Source organism: Corvus cornix, chromosome 7 (assembly GCF_000738735.6).
Source record: "Corvus cornix cornix isolate S_Up_H32 chromosome 7, ASM73873v5, whole genome shotgun sequence".
In the NCBI taxonomy this organism is placed as follows: Eukaryota; Metazoa; Chordata; class Aves; order Passeriformes; family Corvidae; genus Corvus; species Corvus cornix.
Genome location: NC_046337.1, coordinates 8743471 through 8765034, shown reverse-complemented (window position 1 = coordinate 8765034; position 21564 = coordinate 8743471). Strand labels below are relative to the sequence as shown.

General features: G+C 38.6%; 1 long non-coding RNA gene across 2 annotated transcripts; it reads left to right on the top strand.

The window, feature by feature from the left end:
• The first annotated feature begins 2143 nt into the window (after positions 1 to 2143).
• On the top strand, positions 2144 to 19811 carry LOC120410338. 2 transcript variants are annotated; one of them, XR_005602421.1, is made up of 5 exons: positions 2144 to 3707; positions 13818 to 14093; positions 15075 to 15267; positions 18728 to 18783; positions 19496 to 19811. It is a non-coding gene; the product is annotated as an uncharacterized LOC120410338 (long non-coding RNA). The 2 variants fall into 2 exon arrangements; XR_005602420.1 differs by having other exon boundaries at positions 13818 to 14104.
• Positions 19812 to 21564: the final 1753 nt, after the last annotated feature.

Genomic DNA, 21564 nt, shown 5'->3' with positions numbered 1-21564 from the left:
AAAATCAAGTTAGGAGGGGCACTAAAATATTTCTCCAGTAACAAGAAAGGTCTGACAAAACAGTAAATAGAAAAGTAAGATGTTGAAATTATTTTAAGACAGATGCCTTTTTAAACTGTATTAAGAACACCTATCATGGAGCCTGATTCCAGCAGTTCCTCACACAGGAGGTATTTTATCTTCACAACATCTGGCACTGTCAAGGAGGTACAGTTGTAGACCTTACCAGATGCAGACAGACACTCCATACATAAAAGTACACTAACAAATCATACCATTAATAGCAGCACAACACAAGTGTTTCTTATACATCCATGAAGAGAACTATTCCATGGTTATGGGAAAGCTTAAAGAAAAAAAAAGCCACAAAAAACCCCAACAACCCCTAACAGAAATTTCTTGTAATTCCTAAAACATAAAAATAACTCCGAGAGCTTTATTTTCAGCATTTTTTATAGATGACTGACACGAAGGCTCTTTTCTTCAGGGTGAAAAACTCCTTGTCCCATAAATCTGTGTGGTTGACATATCTAGGCAAATTTGTATCCTTGCTCAAAGGGATCACTGGTTTTATTCTCTATGGATTTTTCACTCACTATGTTGTGGAAAGTGAGTTGAGGCAGAGAAAAAATTGCTTGATATTTGAAGGAAGGTTTACATTATTTTATATCATCCACACTGCTCTGTTGTCACTTGGTTTCTTTTATGAACTGTTTAAAACATGATACTATACTACATAAACCTTGCCTATTTTTGAATATGTAGTTTGTTTCATACCCTGAAGGTCTTGAGCTCGATATTCCTCTCACGTCCTCGTCTGTTAGTTGGACATAACTATATTAATCCCCAAATAAAACATGAAGGCATTTGGAAGTTATATATTATATTTATGTAAAACACATGCTCTGTTTCCTACTTTAATATTTTATTTATTTATTTATTTTTTAATCAAGGTGTCTCTGATAGTCTCTAATATAAATGAGCAGTACTCTGTGTTTCAAGTAAGACGCCCTTGAAAGCAGATCTGAACATCAGTGGCATTAAAGTAATTGCCGAAACCAAAGGATTTAGATTGCATAGTGTTGCTTGATCCTTCCCCTTTATATTTCACCATCAGTAATCAATAATCCATAAGACTCATCAGTACAATGAATAGGACTTACAAGAGAGGCAGAATTTCTTTTTCTGATCTCTTTTTCCTCTTGCAAATAAAGTCCCCACCCTTTTATTAAATGGTTAAGTAAAATAAATGCGTGTCAGCAAAATAACCTTTTAAGATCAAAGCGCTGCTCTGTGTTTTGTACAATATTATCATAACAAAATGCACAGAACAGCAGCGAGCCGCAGTCCCGAGGAATTATTTTAGTATATATGATACCACTCCTCTCAAAGCTGCAGCCATAATATGTTGTCAGGACCGTGTTTTCTATTTCTGCAACATACTTTAAAATTTAATTTTCTCCAAAATGTGTGCTGCTTCTTGGAACTGAAGTGATTTTAAGCGCCTGTGCTGTGTTATGACAGCGGTGATGGTGGTGGTGCACGCTTGGCAGAGGGATTAGATATGGGTCAAATGTTTAACCATCTGGATTTGCCATGAGCTAAACCTTATTTTTGATACTTCTGTTTAGACTAACTGGAAAGCGATTCCTCCTTCGCCCTTTCCAAACTTTTCCTTCTCCTCTGCGGGCTGGTGTGGCCGTGGAGCCGCACTTCTCCTACCACCCTGTGGCAATCGCATGCCATGACACACGTCAGCTCAGCCCGGGCTGCTGACAGCGAGCTGCAGCCATCGACAGAGTTATTTGTCTTCTGGTGATTAATTCAAGGAACAATTAACTTTTTTTTTCCTTTTTTTTTTTTTTCCCCCCCCCAATGCAAATAATACATGCGTAGGTGCAGAGTGATGAGAGCAAATCTGTAAGAGAGATTAATTCCTGCTAAACTCTTTTTGGATGTGTAACTTGAACTGTATTACAATAACTCTTAAATGCTGGAAGGGATAGGCTCTGGTTTTGTGCCCAAGCTATTTGTGTATTATAGAGATAGAAGATCTTAAAGAAAATATCTGGGCATTACTTTAGACACATCTATTTGCTTACTTGACATATCAGGAGATGATGAAGGCAAGAAGTTATCTTGATCAAAAAGAGAAAGGTTAATACAATTAAAGTTTTCTCACTGCATGTGCATTTCACAAATTCTCTGCATTTTATATGTAGCAGATGGTGTTCAAACAAATCAAGAAGCTGAAGCTAAAAAACCACCCTGATGGAGAAACTCATATATTTCTTCAAACGATAAGATGAACTGCAGATGTTTGTTGAAGAGTACTGCTGACGCAGGCGACCTAAGAAGCAAAGGCTTAAAAAGAAGAGTCCAGTTGTGTTTAGCACTGGCCAACCACGCTAGCTGTCACTGCATGATTTATGAAGCTCGCTTGCTAGATTTTATGTCGACAGAGAAATTGCGACTAAAAAAAGCCTCACCAGTTATCTATGCTAACAGGGAACGTGGCAAAACTCTAGCTGCAGCATACCTTACACCCCTCTTGCAAGTTTAGCATTTCTGGGCAGACAAAGATATTTAAGCGGCATAACTCATTTCCATCAATCTTTCAGAGTTTTGACCAAAGTGCTTTCATGCTTCTGCATTTTGTCCACATGGTTCTCGGTAGTGCTGCTAAAATACTGTGCTTATCTGACACCTGCAGTCAAATTAATCCCAAGTTAAGCCTGACAAAGTCACTAAAAGGAAAACAGTTGTCTGCTTAAGAACTTGGGAATCAGACACAAAACCAGCTGCTTGATACGTGCTTAAAAATCATTAGCAAGCACTTAAAAATTAATTTCAAGATTATGCTTGATAAGGCTTACAAGACCTACAATTAACTCTGTGTTTTACTGGGAGAAAGTCGCACCCTTATGTGTCAGTGTTTTCACACAGAAAATCACATAGTCTTAGGACTTGTTGCGACTTGGCTGTAAATATTTACCTTAGACAGCAGTTTAGTAGTACACAAGGTTACAGCCCAAAAGCAAATATTTCATACCAAGTTTCAAATATATGGATTTTCCCATTTGTAAATGATTCAGGCAGCCTTTCCCCTCCCTTAGAACTGCTAACTCAATCTATAAACATAAATATACCATTTCAGAGGAGAGAGGATACAAATCACACATCAGTACAGTAGTCCTCAGGGAGTTTATTATGGGGTAATTGGACCAAACGAGGGCCAACTTCTGGCCTGATTTACAGTCTCAGCAAATCTATTGACATCAGCAGAGGTCTAAGGAAAGGAAGAATTTGGCTTTGAGGGGTGGGAAAGACTTTTAAATTACTCCAACTTAGGCTCCCTAGGCTAACTTCTGCTCTGAAGGGGTACCATTATAAATGTGACTTGCAAGCAACTCGGCTTGCTGGCTATGCATGGGTGTAACTCAGAGCAAGGCTTTGCCTCCCCAGCAATGCTTACTCATCAATTCTGAATTTGGCTTCTCCAAACAATTATAACCCTCTGCAGATATTGCATAACATCACTGAGCGTGTGTGGTTTTCTTATATAATTCCTTAGGCTGGTTGCAAAGCAGAGCTCCAGGCTAGAGGCCAAGTCACACAGGGTATGAGCAGCTTCAGAAATAACCACCATTCAGGTTTGTTTACTGCAAGGAGCTCTCGAAGGAAACCAGCAAATTAAGGAAAGCCAAGTAAGTAACCAGCTTGTGTTAGTGCAGTTTTACTATATCCTTTCTGGGATTGCTCATGTTCCCGTGGGGTTGGGAAGAGGGTGTGGGGGCAGTTTAATGTGGCTACTGGGATGGAACCTGCAGCAGCGATGAAGGGCACCACTGTGCCCATGTCACAGTGAAAGAGCATTTTGTGAGGTTTGCACAGGAATTTTGCGCTGTCAATGAACATTCACTCAGCTACAGCTGGAACTGGAAGTGACCCAGACTTTCATAGGCCATGGCAAATTGCTTGGAGATTTCAATGCATGTGACCATGTAATTATATCATACATATCTTCTAAATCACTGGTTTTGTGGTCCCAGAATGGTTACCAGAGACTAAAGGGCAGCAGTGTCTTCATCTCAGGGTTGATATGAGGTAACAAGGGACATGAGGTCTCTAATTCAAATTAGCATGTGGGTCAATGTCTCTGAACTTGAAGGTAGAATTTTTCTCATTTACTTTTGTGCCTTAGTTGGCCAGGGTGTTTCTTCCAGTAGCTACTCTGCTTCTGCGATTTTCACCAAATTTACCACAGAAACAAACCCTGACACTTGAGTCTGAGTCAGATTGTGGTTCTGCCAGACATGGAGTTTATGAATGTACCTAACGACTCAGTTTTCTGCAGTTTTTGAGCAGCGTACAATCACAAATAAAAGAGATGTTTACAGCATAGTTATGGTTATTGTCAAACACAGGAAATATTTGCAAACATGTCTTAAAAGGTCAAGGAGGGTGCCTGGATCTACCCTGTGGGTGGGCTGTGTCTGTCTGTAATGACTACGCAAGAAGGCAGGTTTGTACTTATCTTCTTTGGATGCTGTGGGAACCATTGGGTGCTGGACTGGCTGCAGAGAATTAAATCCGGTGTGCAATGGGATGATCCTACATGCTTTATGTTAGATTTTATATATCCAGTTATACGCTAAAATTCATTCAAAAAGATGCTGGATAGGACAGGATTGGAATCTCTGCCGTGTGCACTTACACCATTGCCTGCTTGGAGATTTTCCTTTGCTTTAGTGTGTCCACTTGGGAATATCTCTTGTGCCTTATCCTCCACCTCCACAGGGCAAAAGATTTCTTTTAGTTTTCTGTTTGCATAAGACTTCGGGAAAAGGGACATTGCTCCAGTTAGAAGAGCCCTTAGATTTCCCAAGGGTAAGGGTGATGTTATTGCTGGGGGTTACAGTAATACCAGACAGGTATAAAACTCACCTCAGGGAAGGCAAATTATGCAAAAGTGACTTAGATACAGCTACAGCTTCGAGCTGTTCACACTGAGACAGTGTGAACACTTGTCTTCCACCTGCTTCTGTGGGACATGCACGAGGCAGAATCTGACTTTACAAGCTCTTAGCATCCTTGGTAATGTCATTCCTTTGATAAGGCACAATATTATATACCTTTCTGCATTTCACATGTCATTAGAACTTTGATCATGAAAAGTCATAAATATAAATAAAGTATTATACTATCCCAGCAAGATGCAAAAGCATCTGTTTAGTCCCTGAAAGTGCTCACATAACAAACAGTGCTGTGAAATCATTGTTGGCAATGCCTGTGTTATTCTTGCTCCTGATAAATGCACTATTGAAATAAACCAGTTCTCCCAGCATTAATGATCATTTGATTAAAGAAAACTTTCTAGTTAACATTTTGTAACAATGTAATAAGTAACTTTCAATTAAATTTTTCTATATGTGGGGAAAATGTGTAATGAATAAATCAGTAAAGACCACATAATGGAAGCCTATTAGCAGGGTGAATATATTCTTGTAACTCAAATTTCTATACCACTTTAGTATTATCTTCTATCAGAAGAGAAGGTACAATTACCAATTTTATCTTATCTTAGACTTATTATTAAAGAGTAGTAAAGGAAACTTCATTCCAGAAGCTATAATGTGATTTTTGATTAATGGTGGGATTTTTATGTGACAAGAATATTTCTCCTAGGCAAAGTAGGCACTTGTATCTTTGCCTGAACTGACTTGTTTCTGGCAGGCTTTTCACTGACAGAAAGTTTTGCTTCTCTATAGATATATGTATTTTTCTGTATGTATAACAGATTTAGGTGTACAGAATCTAACACAATCTAAACTTAATCTATGCTACATGAAAGGACTTAAGCCTTTACTTCACATTTTAATCCATTTAACAAGACTCACTAAGCAATAAACACCTTCCACTTTATCTTATGAAATGTCAAAGCTGTAAAGTGAAAGGTTACAAATATGAGCAAAATTAATCATCACTTGAAGTGTTGCAAGTAGGTCTCACACTTGTAGGTAGGTGCAATAGTTATTGTTACTGAAAGCTCCATGTAAATAATGATGGCCAATGAGATGTCCAAGAAATTATTTGAAATACATGGAAAAGGGTATCCATGCAAGGTTTGCTACTACCTTACTACTTTCAACTAGATTTGTTTTTCCTAGACTCTCCTTAATTACAAATTAGCATAAAGGTTACTTCGATTTCCCTTTCAATATATTTTTTTTCTTTCATATAAATACACGTAAATTAATTTATATGCATGCATAGATATATATGCTGGGTGTCACATATATCTATGCATGCATAGATATATGCATATATATATATATATATATGTTGTCCTGGTTTTGTCTGAGATAAAGTTAATTTTCTTCCTAGCAGCTGCTGTAGGGCTGTGTTTTGGATTTAGTATGAGAATAATGTTGATAACACACTGATATTTCATTGCTGAGCAGTGGCTATACCAAGTTATTCTCTCCTCCATCTTGCTGTGGGGGGTGAGTGAGCAAGCAGCTGTGTGGTGCTTAGTTGCTGGCTGGGGTTAAACCACATCAATATATAAATATACACTCATATACCTATCTAATTATTCATGTGTACAGGTATTTAGATGACAACTCCAGGCTGGCTCACTTCTGACCAGTACTCCAAAAAACTGGCACTGACTGGCATATTCTTCTTTGCTATCCAATTTTTTAGTCTCTATTGCCAGTATACATTTCATAGGTCATTGGAAATGCATGGTGTCCTGACTCATGGTGCTGCTGTATTGAATAGAAGGTTTGCTTCAAATTCTACAGAATTCAGTGGGTATTATTCCAGGAAAAAGAAGTGTTTGTGTCGGATGAGGCATACATGCAATTCGTGGAATCCTCTCAATTGTTCAAAATGGGTGTTTTTACTCATCCTTTCAAATGGGTTGATACCAATGGGTTTGCTTTGGAGTGGAACTTCTAAACAGTTTTAACAACATATATTTTTTCCCTCCCTTGAAAATAAAGAGGGAATCAGACTCATGTTCACACTCCTCATTCAATAAAATGCTGGGAGAGTCAAAAACATTAAGCCTGTGCAACCAAATGTCTGTTTCTGCAAAACTGTATGGAAGCAATATCTTTTCAGGTTGTACCCAAATTGGCTAAGTGAACATGGCCAGCAGCATTTCAACATCTGTGTTACTGCACATAAACCTGGTGGTGATTCACTGGCTGCTCCTGCTGCGTTCTCCACGGTATCTGTAAATATGCACAGCATATGAAACACCTCTGTAAAGGCTCTTCCAGCCTGGAGACCTTCTCCTGCCACAAAAAAAGCCTGCTGTTGGTTCAGGTACAAATGGGCCACTGTCATGTTTTCCAGGGCAACCACAGGACTTACGAACTCAATTCAAGTTTCCAGCAACACCGTGGACCCAGTGCAGATTTTATCCATCCCCTTCAAAACTAGAAGAAAAAAAATGGGCCTTTCAATTAACCTCACATTAGTACAAGAAAGATGATGGCATAATTTTAAATGTGTGTTATCTTGCATGAAATATAATGCCTGTGCAGAATAATTTCCAGCTTCCCCTGCCGCTAATCTCTGAACAAATACAAACAAAAAACAGTAGCAGGTCAGAGCCTCAGTAATTTATTAATTTCCCTTCCACTGAAACATTTTACAGTCCTCCATTTATTTGCAATTTTTTGTTCTAAAACAGAAATCCCCTCGAGATCTGACATCTTGCTTGCAAGAGCGTCTGCAGGGAAAACAAGGCTGATGGCAGCCGCGAGAACAAAAAGGCTGAAATGAAATGGGATATGACATCTTCAGTTGTTGTATAGATGTCTGCAAACAGATTTAACGAGATGCACTCATTTTTACTTTAAAACCTCACAAATGGTTTTTCATCATGCAGTGTTTGCTCCTGTATCCCTGTTGCTTTGGCCCCTGTTATTCCCTACAGTGCATTCTGCCCTTTGGTTTATGCGTCTGCCCCACCCCAGGCTGGTGTCTCTGCCCTGCTCGTGATTCTGAGCAATACCCAGGCAAGATAGGTATCCCCTCAGTTACAGGCATAAATTACACAGAGGGCAGGCACAGATCACCTTTTCTCTTCTCAGGGTTTCATGGGGGAACAGGAGCAATGATTACGATCTTTTAATTAACACTGCATTTAACATAGCATGAAACAAAGGTGTTTGTTCTGGGGTTGACAAAACAGACTCAGAGTCAAATCTGAGTTAATAGAATTTTAGACTTGGAGATTGAGAGGAAGGCACATCCAGTGGGGTCATATTATCCAAAGTCACTCCACAGGGGATTGCAACACAAAGAAAAGGGTTTAGACGCCAGTGACAAATGCTACTGAGTTTCACTGGTCATCTGGCATCTCAGGAGCTGGACCCTCCTTCGCCACTTGCAATTTCACAGAAAGTCTTTGCCAAATGAATCATCTTCAAAAAAATGATGACCCACAACCCCTTGTGTCTTTTCAATATCTTCTCATGCTGCTCATGCTTTCATTAATGTTCAGATTTTCAGCAAATGATAGAATAGATATGAATCCTGAGGTTTCTTATGCTCTGTTTTGAGGTATCCTTAGTGTGAATTGATGAATCTGCTAATGATGGGCCTGGTCCACCCAGGTAATTCAAAGTCGTTTCACTTAATTAAAACCTGAAACTATTACTGTTATATCGAGCAAAATGCAGATTCTGGGGACATTCCTCACACAAGTGAGGGTGCTAATTTGTAAAATCTTTGCTTTGGAAATGATACTTATGCTTCTTTTCCTTTCCATCCTTAACACAGCCCTAATTCCACCAGGACTTCTGCTTGGGCTTCCTATCATGTCAAGTGCTGTTTCCACAGACAGATTTCACAAGTGCAAAAATTGATGCAAGATTTGGGACTTTCATCACTACCTGGGCAAAACAAGTGTCCAGTTAAAAAAAAAATGGAAGTGCCTTTAATGAGATTAGAAAATAAAAGCTGAAGTTTTCTGCAGTCCCCTGGTTCAGAGCTGTACCTCTTCCCTGCATGCATAGGACCTCACACACCTATGGGACCACAGAAAAACCTACAACAGCCAAAAGTAATAGCACGAGATTTCAGCATAAACTGCAAAGGCAGGTGTGAGGACAAACCATAAGGCCTGTGAACTAACTGAGTGTGTTCCTCCTCTAACTTACAACTGGTGTAAATCAATTTACAATTGATGTAGGACTGATACAGACCTGATGTGGCATAGATTAAACCCTTACTGAAATCAATGGAGTTAGGCAGGTATAAAACTTGAGGCAAAGGAGTGGAGAACTAATCTGATTATCTCAGAGTTATGAAAACATCATTTATTCTCAGAATTGACATACTTTGTGGTTTCTGCTGCTTGACTCTCCAAACATTCCCTTATACTGGAAGCACACTTGAAAACTTTAAAGATTTATTGCACAGCCCTCAGTTCGGGTAGGTAATTAATTGTGATGACTATTTATTTTGGAGCTGCTTTTGTATATTTTTGGAGAAAGAAGGAAGTTTGCTGCCAGGCAAGGAGGAATCTTTGTTTTGCTTCTTATAATTTGTGGCTATGTCAGTGGCTGATGCATGAAGTTATAGGAATAGCTGCAATTGCTTTTTCTTTGTGAAAATGAACCATTTCTTTGTGAAAATGAGCATTTGCTAGTCCTCATTTTTTTATTATTTTTTTCTCCTCCCAAGACTTTGGCATCTGTTGCTGTCAGATAATTTGTGGCATGGCCTACTTGACCCTTGGTTCATAGGTCGTCAGAATCTATATGAAGGGGGTTATTCTCTGCTATTGTTGAGCGAGGGATTTACATCCTAACTCGTATTAATGCTTGTAAATCTCTCATGCATCATTGACAAGAGGAGGCCTAAATTACAATCATATTTGCTTATGAATACTACCAGAGCACTGACACAATCCAAACAGGCATGGAAATGGAATATTTGAGGAAGATGAAGTTTCATGTGAAGTCTCACAGGAATCTGAACCTGTAAACCTTGCAGAAGTGCAACTTAATGAGATACTTAGAAATACATTATTAATTGTTTTAAAAGAAGCAAGATGGTTAGGAGAGGTAGTGCAGCCTTGTGGCAACCAAGTCACACACTGGAGAAACAGCTGCCTGAGCAGTGTGGGTGAACAGAGGCAACTGCACCAAGTACTGGACTTGCTGGAATCCAGCAGAGAGCTTTGAGAGGAACTCATCATCGCAGGCAGTTAAGCTGTTCATGATATAGCTTAAGGAAAAGAGCAGTGTGAAATCAAATACGCTTATAAACACTACAAACAGGCATCTTGCAGTCCACTCTCTAAGATCTATTTTTTATTATAACCATCTCCATCTTGGTGTCAGGCATTTGAAGTAAACCAGATATTTATTTAGAAAATCATAGCAAAAACTCCTCTCTTTCTGACTAACGCTTTTAAGAATGTCACTGGCAATCGATATTCCTTTGAGGAGAAATCCTTGAGTAAGATGTGCATTTCCTCAAACAAGAACAAATCCTATGATGAATTTTGTGTGCCCTGCCTTTATTCAGTTATCATTAAATCCAAACTCATCTTGACTCCTTAGAGTCTGTATTGAGGAAGGAGCTCAAAATTTGGATAACAAATTGATTGTGAGTGATTTAATCACTTAAATGCAGAAGAGTTCTTGGTAACCACAGAAAAAAATTATCTCTACACATAACAATCCAGAATTCAACCTAAAGTCTAAATATTTTTGCTGATTCTGTGGATAATAGCATATACTTTTCGTCCACTTTTTAAAAGTCAAAATCAAAGACAGGGCAGTCAGTTAATCTGCAATTAAAAACAGTGTATGCTTGCATATTCCATGATAAAATTAAGATATCTAATGACTGCACAAATCAGAAGAGAACTCCCAATTTTATCTCTGATTTCACCTTGTCAGGACTTTTCCTGCTTTTTTCACCCTGTAGGAGCACACCTGCACATACTCTACACTTCCCTGGATACAATGTAAAGGACTCAGGTTACTAAACTGTGGCACTGAGGGCCTGAAGGAGCAGTCCTCACTCATGCAAGGGATCCCTTTGGCTCACAGGAGCTGGGGTTGCTGCATCACTCCATTCTGTATCACTGCATTCACTGACACAAAGGTTACATGTTCAAAAATTGAACACATTTGAATACGTGCTTCTTCCTAGATGTAGTAGTTATTTAAGAAAAATCTTTCACAACAGTTTTCTCATGTGCCTAAAAAATATTTTTTCATTATTATTGAAGCTGAAATAGCATATAAAAATAATTATTTACAATTATCAGTTATTTATGAACAATTTTATTCCTTACTTAGACACTCACAAATATTTGCTGAGAAATTTTTTGACAGTTTGGTGTCCCTTAACTTGGGGCCTATTTGTTTCAGTTCAGATGTTGATTATCAGGATTTTCAAAGAACAAAACAGATGCATCTTTCTATGTGAGGAGCAAAGACTGTTCCCACACTGGTTATCTTGCCTAATTCTTAATGAATGATGAACATATGATGAATTTTATGTTATATAGGGATGTAAGTGCATATACATAATATATCCTATATCATGGATGCATTATTAAGCCAGTACAATCACAAGGAACAAAAAAGGGATATCAAAGAAACACTATAATTAAGTGCTGTCAAAGATGTGTATGTGGGCTTAAGGTTGTCCATTTTACAGATATCATGTCCCATCATTTAAACTCCAGGTTAAATATCAGAACAAATCACTCTTTTGCAGGAAATAATAGAAAAACAAAGAAATGTAGCTTAAGCACAATTCAATTAGATGCAAGGGAATTGAGCACCTCAATTCTTAATGAAATTAATGATCTTTTATAATCACAAATGGCCAGACCTTAATTTTACTTGCTATTTAAAAGATGACACCTAGAGTAAAATCATGTCCCATAAACCATTAAGTGTCTCTGGGATTCAGGAAAGACTGTCCCTTCCTGGATTAGTAAGAGAGTGTCTTGACACACCTTTAATACTTCCAATACCAAGACAGCTCAATTATGACTGCAAGATTTTGATTAAAAGGTAAGTGGAGCATCCCAAAGCCAAATGAGATCAAGCAAAGGGCGCTCATTAGCTTCAGTGGAATATGGCATCTGCCTAAAAGCCTCATCAACAGCCATTGTCATATGCAGTTACTTTGAATTTTTACACACTTGGTTATAGATAAGTCCAAAATAACAGAGGAGTGATTTTTAAATTATTTTAATCTTAGTTAAAAATTAAAAAAGTTTTTCGCAATGTCTAAGCAAAACCTACACCTCCCTACTATCCCGTTGCCTTCTGTTAGCCATCTGCAGAATATCTTATTTTACTCCTGTTCCCAGATATCTTTTATCAATTTTATGCCTATTATCTTGCTCATTTAAGGGTTTATCAGAAAGAATTTGAAATAATATATTTTAATAATCTGTTCAAATGGTCTTCGAAACAGAAATCTTTCCACCAACAACTGAGTTAGGATTGACTTCCAAAAAAATTACTCTCACAATAAAGAAAGATAATCTTCCCCTATCTGAGATATATCTGAGAAGTAATAGTCTGAGAAAGCTAATAAGTTGGGAAAGACACCCCAAATTTTAGTTACTGAAGTTGGGAGGACAGGGATTCCTGTGCAATATAGGATTACACAAAAGGAAGAGGTCAAGTATCCCGGGATTTTGGTTGCACCCAAATAAGTACAGACTGACTTGTGGCATTGACTTCCAAGCTTGTACAAATAGATGTAAAATGAAAAAGTGAATGAAGCAATATTAGAAATGTCAGTGTATCAGAGCCTGAACAATAGCAATATTTCGGCAAAACTTCTATCCTATTTTGCAAACCCTGTAAACTTTCTGAGCTGAGGAATAATGACTATTTCTTCATATCCCCTGATTATAACTTTCCTACAGATAGTTCTTGACAGTCAAGTCATTATTCCAAACTTCTAGATTACAAAATTTGTATATATTGAGAGACTTTTGTTCTTTCTGTGTGACCCTCACCTTGTAACCAGGTGGTAAATTAATGCCTTTTTCCTCCTAAAGGGCTGGGAAGATATAGCCCATACTGACTTAATCTGAGCTTTTGTGGTTTGCATTTGAGATAACAAGATTAGATTATCACAGTTTATTAGTTTAAAGTCTTTCTGACAGAGCCTTGTGTTACCTGGTATTAAACCATGAATCATCTCTGTGTGCATTCCACAGGCCAGGTTCTCCCATGGCATAAAATGATACAACTCCACTGATGTCTTCAGCGCTGCCCTTGCCAACATCAGCTGAGGATCTGGCCCTTATCACACAATATGTTATTGAAATGTCAGTCTTTAGAGAGTTCACCAGCTTGATCTACCTCACCAGTCCTGGTTAGTCATGCCCTGGGGGTAGCCGTGATAATCTCCGTTCAATCTGTACTTCTGGAATGGAATTGTTTGGAAATAATCCTTTCAGCTGCACACCTTGCTTTTGGGAAGTATGCCAAGAGGCTTCTTGCTCTGTTTTGAAATAAGGACTCACATCTCTACTGAGATTTTGGCTCTATTCCCTGTTGCAGAATTTTCAGTAAGTTATTAGGTGCATCATTACCCCATTTCATTTCCTGGCTGTTCTGACTACCACCCTCATACTTTTACACTGAAACCACCAAGATTTTCTCCTCAGTCCTCTCCCTGAGTGCCTGATCCAAATCCCGCAAAACTCTGTTCAAAAGTTACCAGAAAACTTTCTCAGACTCCTAGGAAAAAATAAAGAAAGATAGCTAAAGTTTTTGATAATGAAATCTTTTATGTCACAGGTTGAGATGCTGGAGTGGAGCACAGAGGAGCAACAGGGACATGAGATTTTCATTACTGCAATGCCTTCTACAGGCTTTCCCTCTGCCTCTGTACTTGCAGGAAGAAAATCTCTTGGGGACAACCTAGTTACAGACATTTTTGTTTCCATTTGGACCATCCTGCTTCCTGCTAAAATGAGCAACCGACTTCACTGGAACCTTTCTACAGATTGCTCAGGTTCATGATTTTCAAGAAGAGAGAAGATTTACATATGTGAAATAACTATCTGTGGGTCTGTAAGTTTACTGTGAGTCTCTGCAGTTCTTCTATAATATACCAGAGTGGGGTAGCATGCTGATTCATATTTCTACATCCTCTGTGTTCAGTCTCATAGCATGCCTTGTTAGATCAAGAGCATGGAAAAGATGAGCACGCAGAGAGTTTTCTCTGAATAATGCACATGGTTCCTCCTTTGGATTCAAGCAGCTGGCTAAAACAAAAAAAAGAGATTTTTCTAGAGAGAAGGAAAAACTGAATGCAGGGGGAGCATCTCCCATCCAAATTTGCATACTTTTGAAGGCTGATAAAGTTTAATATTCCTGAACACCCAAAAAATCAAATAGTAGGAGATCTGTCCTTTGCCCATGCCTCCAGCCCACATCTTGAATTCTGGTGAATAATCTCACTCTCTCTTTCTGGACTTCTGCCCCATGTCTGTATGTCCTCTGCTTCCCTCTCCTCACTCTACCAAATATTCCTCAATGGCCAGGCACTTGCCTGTGCTTTTTGGGTGATGACATGTTTCTTGGCTTTGATTTGGAGACTGCTATAGTTTCATAAGTGACTGTAAGTGCTTCTTTACGGCTCTCTGGAATGAAGGGCAGCTGTTACACCTCGGGCCTCAATAACATTTTGTCCAGCCAACACCAACTTCTTCATCACCTCATTGATCCAGCACTGGTCCTGAACACTCACGCTGTTGGCTTGCCCTCTGGACTCTAACATCCTTCTGAGTCTGCTGTTTTCCTCTTCTCCCATTGCTCTGTTATTTCCTTCATCCCAAACAGACACAAAAATACTCATGAATAATGTCAGTGAAATCCCCTTCAATGCTTGCTTTTCCTTCAAATCATAAAACCTGAGTGTGTTTGGGATGAAGCTTGCTGTTGTTTCAGCTGTTTGTTTCCATACTACTACTTGTATTAATCATTTGAAGTAATGGACAACGATAACTTCCAGAAACCTACCTGATTTTTTCAGTTTCTGTGCTCATACAGACTGACAGCTTGGATGCCTGCTGAGTTCTGAGCAGCAGAACCTGCCACCTGTGACACCCAGTGTACTCTCTGAAGGTATTCTCCTCACTGTTAATGGTCTTCAATAGAGAACCTCTCAAAACAAGAGCAGGCAAAACAGCACCCATCAGAAATCGTGTACGTTTGGTTCGAAAGCAGAAGCTCGGGAACAGAGGTTGGTTGAACATTTTGTCTCTGACTTGACAGGGATCAGTTGGAGGGCATATCAGAGAAGGCAGAGATGAATGAGAGAAGGATTTCTAGAGCAGCACAAGAATTCCTACTCTACAAACTCTTTTTAGGGGAACAGCACTAGTTCTTCAAAGACATGAATGGCTCTGCTGCCAAGGGTTTCAGAATATTAATTAGCCAGTCTTTGCCAAGTGTTTGAAAACAGAACCATGGAATAGTTTGGGCTGGAAGAGACCTTTAAAGGTCATCTAGTCCAAGCCCCCTGCTATGAGCAGAGACACCTGTAATTCCAACAGGTTGTTCAGAGCCCTGTCCAACCTAGCCTTTAAGGTTTCCAAGGATGAGGCTTCTGCCACTACCAACTCAGCTCTGGTAAGTCACTTGGGAATGTTCTCACTGACCGCAGCTGCCAGACCAGATCTCAACAGAGATTTAAAAAGATTTCTTCAGAAAAGTATCAGATACGGTTTCAGATCAGTGCTGGGAAATGAGACACTTGGCACTAGCAGATTTAATATTCATCTTGTCACATACTAGGTTGCCCTACTGATCTTTGAGCTGCTCACACAAAAAGCATCCTATTGAATTTCTGCTGAAATCTCTTGAATGCTCAGCAGCATGACCATCAGAGGTATAGACAGAACAGGAAATTATTTTTTCCCCAAAATTTTGATGCACTGTTTACAGATAAAATGGCAAAATGCAGTAAATATATGCTTATGAGCACATTAGATTGGATGCTCATAAAAATATTAATCTTAGAAACTTTTTATTTGAAATTTCTGAATATTAAAACATAAATGAAATTTTATTATCTGTGTGTACTCAACTTTTCTTGAAATGCTATTAAAGCTTCAGACTATTTAAACAATAATACTTTGGAAATTACTCTATTTGGAAAAATACTCTAGAAAGCCTTCCAGACTTCATGAGGTCTTTTTTCAGGCTCTTCATAGACATTAATTAAAGCTGTGAGAAACTCTGTGTTCTTGGTACTACTAACACCTATTTAATACTACCTCCCGTGCTACTTCTAAGGTCAAACAGCAAATCAGTAACAAAACCAGTGTCAGAATTGGGATATGAGTACTCCTGAGCCCTGTGTGAGCTACTGGATATTGTCTTCCACCAGACCATACTATCAGTTATAGAAAATAACTGTTGTTTGCTCAGAGAACCATCCAAGTACAGTAGCTATTAACACTGATGAAAAAAAGGCTGTGTGAACATCACCCAGAATGAAGGAAAAAACTCCAAACTATGCTATTGACAGGAAATGTCATTAAATCTGATTTCACTTTATTTGGGTTACATATTCCATTTCATAAAAACCTTATCGTAAAGATCTAAATCTGTGAAGAAAGACATTAAGCAATTCTTTATTATCTCTGCTGGTCCATTAAAATAAATCACATCCATCCCTTCCCCTATTATTTCAGGGAGTGCAAGGGCTGATATATTTTGGCATAATTGCTTTGGCATCCCAGGTTTATTCTGTCACTGCTGTTGTGCAAGTGCAACGTTAATGGAGTAATCATCTTTTTTCTGTACGGCCCACGACCATGGTATATAAGCCATATACAGCCTGCAGATTTTGTAATATATAAACTCTTCAACAATTTTATTGACAATTTTTTTGATAAAGACAGACGTCAGACTGCACCTAGTTTACTCATACACTGTAAGGTGTTCTCTGGCTTCCTAATTTATTAACAATGGTAATTTGTTACACTGACAACTTAGAAAAACAGATTACTTAAAGTTATGATGGGGTAATTGTGCTTCTTGGAGCCTCTGTAATGAATCACCATTTTCCCTCCCTCCCTTGACCTAATTTCAAAATCATATACCTGTGTAAAATATTGTGATGAGAATTGTGTCTAATTATCTTCTAAATTTTTCTTTTAATTGCTAGAAGGATGCCCATTCTTGAATAAGGGAGGTATTCATGATGTAATAGTGTTAGAGAGTCCTTGAAATCTAGATTAATTATTAGTTGTGTGGACTTCTGAGAGTTTTTGATGTATTCATTTGCATTCACAAAGATGGCTTTTTAATTAAAGAGAGTTTTTGAACTTATACAAATGAGCCTTTTGCAAATGTCCCTAGAAACGTGAAAAGTGTTAAAAGTGAGAAGAATCCAAGTTTTCCTGAAACATTACCTCCTGCTGCAAACACTGAATGACCAAAAGCATTTGAAACTCCAGGTCTCATGTCAGCAGCTTTAGCCGATCTCCAAGACCAAGTAGAATTATAAAAACCTGTGCTTGTTCAAATACCAGAAATGGTTCTGTACAAAAGAGCAATGTAAGAATATCTGATTTCCCTTTCAGCTTCCACCACAGCATATGTTTCTACCTTTACCTGCATGCTTATTTTTTCCTCTTTAGAAATTAAATCCTCCTTCCTAAGGACTTCGATGTTAAATGTTTCCTCATTGTAACTCTTATGACCCCTTGTTGCCACCTCAGATTTCTGGTTTTTCTTTCTTTCTTTTCTTTGTTTGAGATCAAGAGAACAAACCGAAAGCTCTGAGTCTCCAGGTCTGTTTCACAGATTTATAAATGGTACCATATTTCCTGTGTTACAGCCATTCAGTTCTTAATGCAGCCTAACATCTAATTTACAATTTTGACTGCTGCTACATATTGAATTTGAGCAGATGTCTTTACTATGCTGTCCATAGTTATAGCTATGCATAGTTATGTCCATAGTTACTTTCCTCAGAAGTTTACAGCAAATTCGGATCCCAGAGGAGTGAATACACTGTTTAATTTGTACCTTCTAAAGTAAATTATTTTGTAAAGAAGTGGAATCTCAGCTGGCAGAATAATGTCTGATTTCCTCATTTTTGTGAGATCTACCCAGAGCCTGTCATACACCTCTGCCAGGGCTTGGCTGCCTAATTTCAGTTTTCAGCATGAACATAACACCAGCCCCTTACCACAACTGTGGTTCTGTTCCAGAACTGTGCCATGGTGAGACTGGGACCTCTAAACCTCTTCCATGCTCCTGTCTCCTCCACAGGTCCCATTCACACAAAAAAATGCAACCCAGACTTACAGATGTCTTTAATTGGGTCCTGTGATGACTTTTTAAAGTCGGTATCACAGATATCCATTGATCTTCCCATGTCTCCTCTTGTATGTCTTTGTACGGGGGAATAAAACACCCACTTATTTGCATTTGTTTCCTCCTCTGCTTTTCTTGAAGATAAAGTAGTTCAGGGTGTACACCATTATCTTCAGAGCTTTTTTTGTGTGTTTAAACTGGCCATTGTAACTAGCTACCTGGCAAAATACTAAATCCACCTAGAGCACATCTATTTCCCATTTCATTTCCAGAAGAATTAATGTTTGGTCTAAATTTCCCTAAAATGAGTTGAATATTTGACTGGGTCATGGCTATTTTTTATTTTTACCGTTCATGCTCCCTGTTTTCAGGTCTTTTGTCTCTGATGCTGTCTAAACCTGATGACATGTGCAAGGTACAGGCTAATGTAGGTATTAATCTTTCAATTTGTTGGTAAATAACATTAAATGCTATTCTGGTTCCCATTCCCCTTCTGTTTATTCATGTTTTCATTTTTCAAAGTGCTCTTTTTCTGTTCTAAAGTACTCAAATAATTAATTTCAGCCTCTAGTTACTTGTTTTTCTAATTTCTTGTGGTTCTCAGACATGGAACCATATATTCTCACCTTCCAGGAACTTTTCCTTCTTTGCTTCAATTGGCAAAAAAGTTTAATTTTCAAATTATAATTTTTGTTGCTAGAATACATGTTTGAAACTTGGATTTTGACTGTTTCGTACCTGGTACCTTTCCTGCTCTGTAATTGTATTTGGCAGTGAAATGTGTACACTATCCGTGGTTCTGTCAGTATTTCTTTAAACACATTCCATGTTGATTTCCTTTCCTAAATTTTCCCTTTAGTATATTTCTGTGGAAATAAGCAATGTATTTTTTTCTTCCTTTTCACATGCATACATATCTAGGTGTAAGCTGCATAAAAGCACAATCATAATCATTCACCACAGTGCTAATTAAGGTCTCATTTTATGTACTGGCTCATGTCCCACAGCAGAGGGGTTGTTCTGAGCAGTAGCACCTCATGTCACCTTTCCCTGACCATCTTCTAAAGCAATGCTCAACCAGCTAAGCCAGGACACCCAAAGGCACTTGTTCTTCACCAAATTTTATGTTCTCCTTCCAGTGACTTCCAGTCACCTGCAGCGTTGGAATTGTTCCTATTGCAGCTTCTTGCTGCTGCTCTCAGCCTTGCAGTGAATTTGGAATTTTACCTGTGAGGTTTCTACATCAATGTCTGCATGAAGACCTTGAGACCCCCCTGAAGCTCTCTTTGAAAAACAAGAAGAAGAAAAACATACACCTGAATGAATATTTAATAGCTGGGTAGACAGAGCCCAGGAGATGAGACCTGGAGGTTGAAGTTGCAATTGTGTCTGCTTTTGAGGAGCGCCTTGAACCCGAACTTCTGACAGCTGGATGAAAGATGCAGTCAACAGACTTGTGCAGTCTGTCTTGAAGCTGCTTCTCTTTTTTTGGAATAAAAATAAAGATTATTATTACAAAATATGACTGAGTTAATGGTCACTGGTGCCATCACTAATTTATCCATCTCACTTTCTTTGAAAGCTTTATTCAAATCGATATTTTTCTGTGAAAGATTTTGCTTTCTCCAAGACAGATTAAACTGGGAATACTGGAGAGTCTAAAAATTCCCCAACCCATGCAATTCCATTGAGCCATCTTCTTTTAACCTTCTTAGGTGAACATCTGCACTTAGCATCAGAAAACATTTTGCTTTCCTGTAGGGTTGCAGACATTTACCCATCCCTGACTTGAAATATAGATTTTACTCATATATTCAGACCCACAGCTGATGTTGAACTAAATTCCTTGATCTAGCACTTTTATTGTATATAGAATTCATCTGGTTTTAACATTTCCTCAAGTCTTTGGTTTAAATAAATCTTCCCAAAATATTCATGGTCTTCCTTGAAGGCAGTCTGTTTTCATGTTGCTTAAAATGTAAACCATCCGTGCAATGTAAATGCAAACCTCCAGGCAATTCATTTTCTAATTTGTTTTCTCTCACATTGGAAACACAAGAACATGTACTTCATTTACATCTATTATTACTATATTATAGATATTGTTATTATTATTATTAACATTATTATTATTATTTACTCTGGGGGTGCTATGTACCCTCAGGCAGATGCATTGTAAATTGAAACCAGATGTCCAATGAGTTGATGGCACAGAGATTTCCAGGCAGGACTGAAATCTTTTCCTAAAATTCACAATGCTGCAGACAAACTAACATGAGTCTGTGTGACAAACGGGGAACAGATCATGGCAAGCCTGAAATAATGTCACATATCACCTTGTGTTTGCACAAAACTCCCACTTTTCACAGTTTTAAGTCTGCTCTTCAAACACAAAGTGAAAAAATAACAAAACAATTAGGGAAAGTAAGAGGCTACAGTAAGATTAGAAAATAGGGAAGGTACATTCGGAAGCCATTAACAACCCAATGCTACTAACTAAAGCTAGCTTTGAGAGTCCCTCCTGGGAGGATACTTCAAAGATCCTCAAATAAAAAAGGCAATTTATTGGCTAAGTGATCTTCTTAGAGGCCCCAAATTTCATACCCAGCCCATTTGTTTTTCATTCCTCTTAAATTTTAAAGTCACCTTTGCAATTGCTTAAGATCTTTAAGGAATTTTTTTTAGAAATTACACTAATTGGCCTATTTTTACTCCCCTCTCTTTGCCCTTAAAGACTACGAAGCTTGGTGCCTAAAAATAAGTCGGAGTGAGCTGAAGTCTGCGCTCTCCAGATGGTTATCAGCAAGAGAGTTCCCTTTCCACCCCGTGCTTTGCGCGCGGTTACCTGCGCTCTCCTGCACCGGCAAGTTTAACCATTGCAGCGGAGTGGAGAGCAGCAACACTGGAATGTAGGGCACCAACCCACCCCTGCTGCGGCTATTTCCTACCGAGACCAGGGCTGGCTTCTCCCTTCAGCCCCCGTCACTTCCACAGTCGGAAATGTTGCAGCGGATTGAGGAAGAACTGAACCAATCCTCCTGCAAAGCTCTCATTGTGAGCCAGGGACTAATGGCAGCATTTAACACCTAAAAACTGGCATTGTTTTTTATTTCCATTAGGAGCAAAGTCACTAAAAGTACAGAATCTGGGGAGATAGAGCTATAACAGTGAAGAGATGTGCAATCCCAACAAGCTATTCTCACGTGCC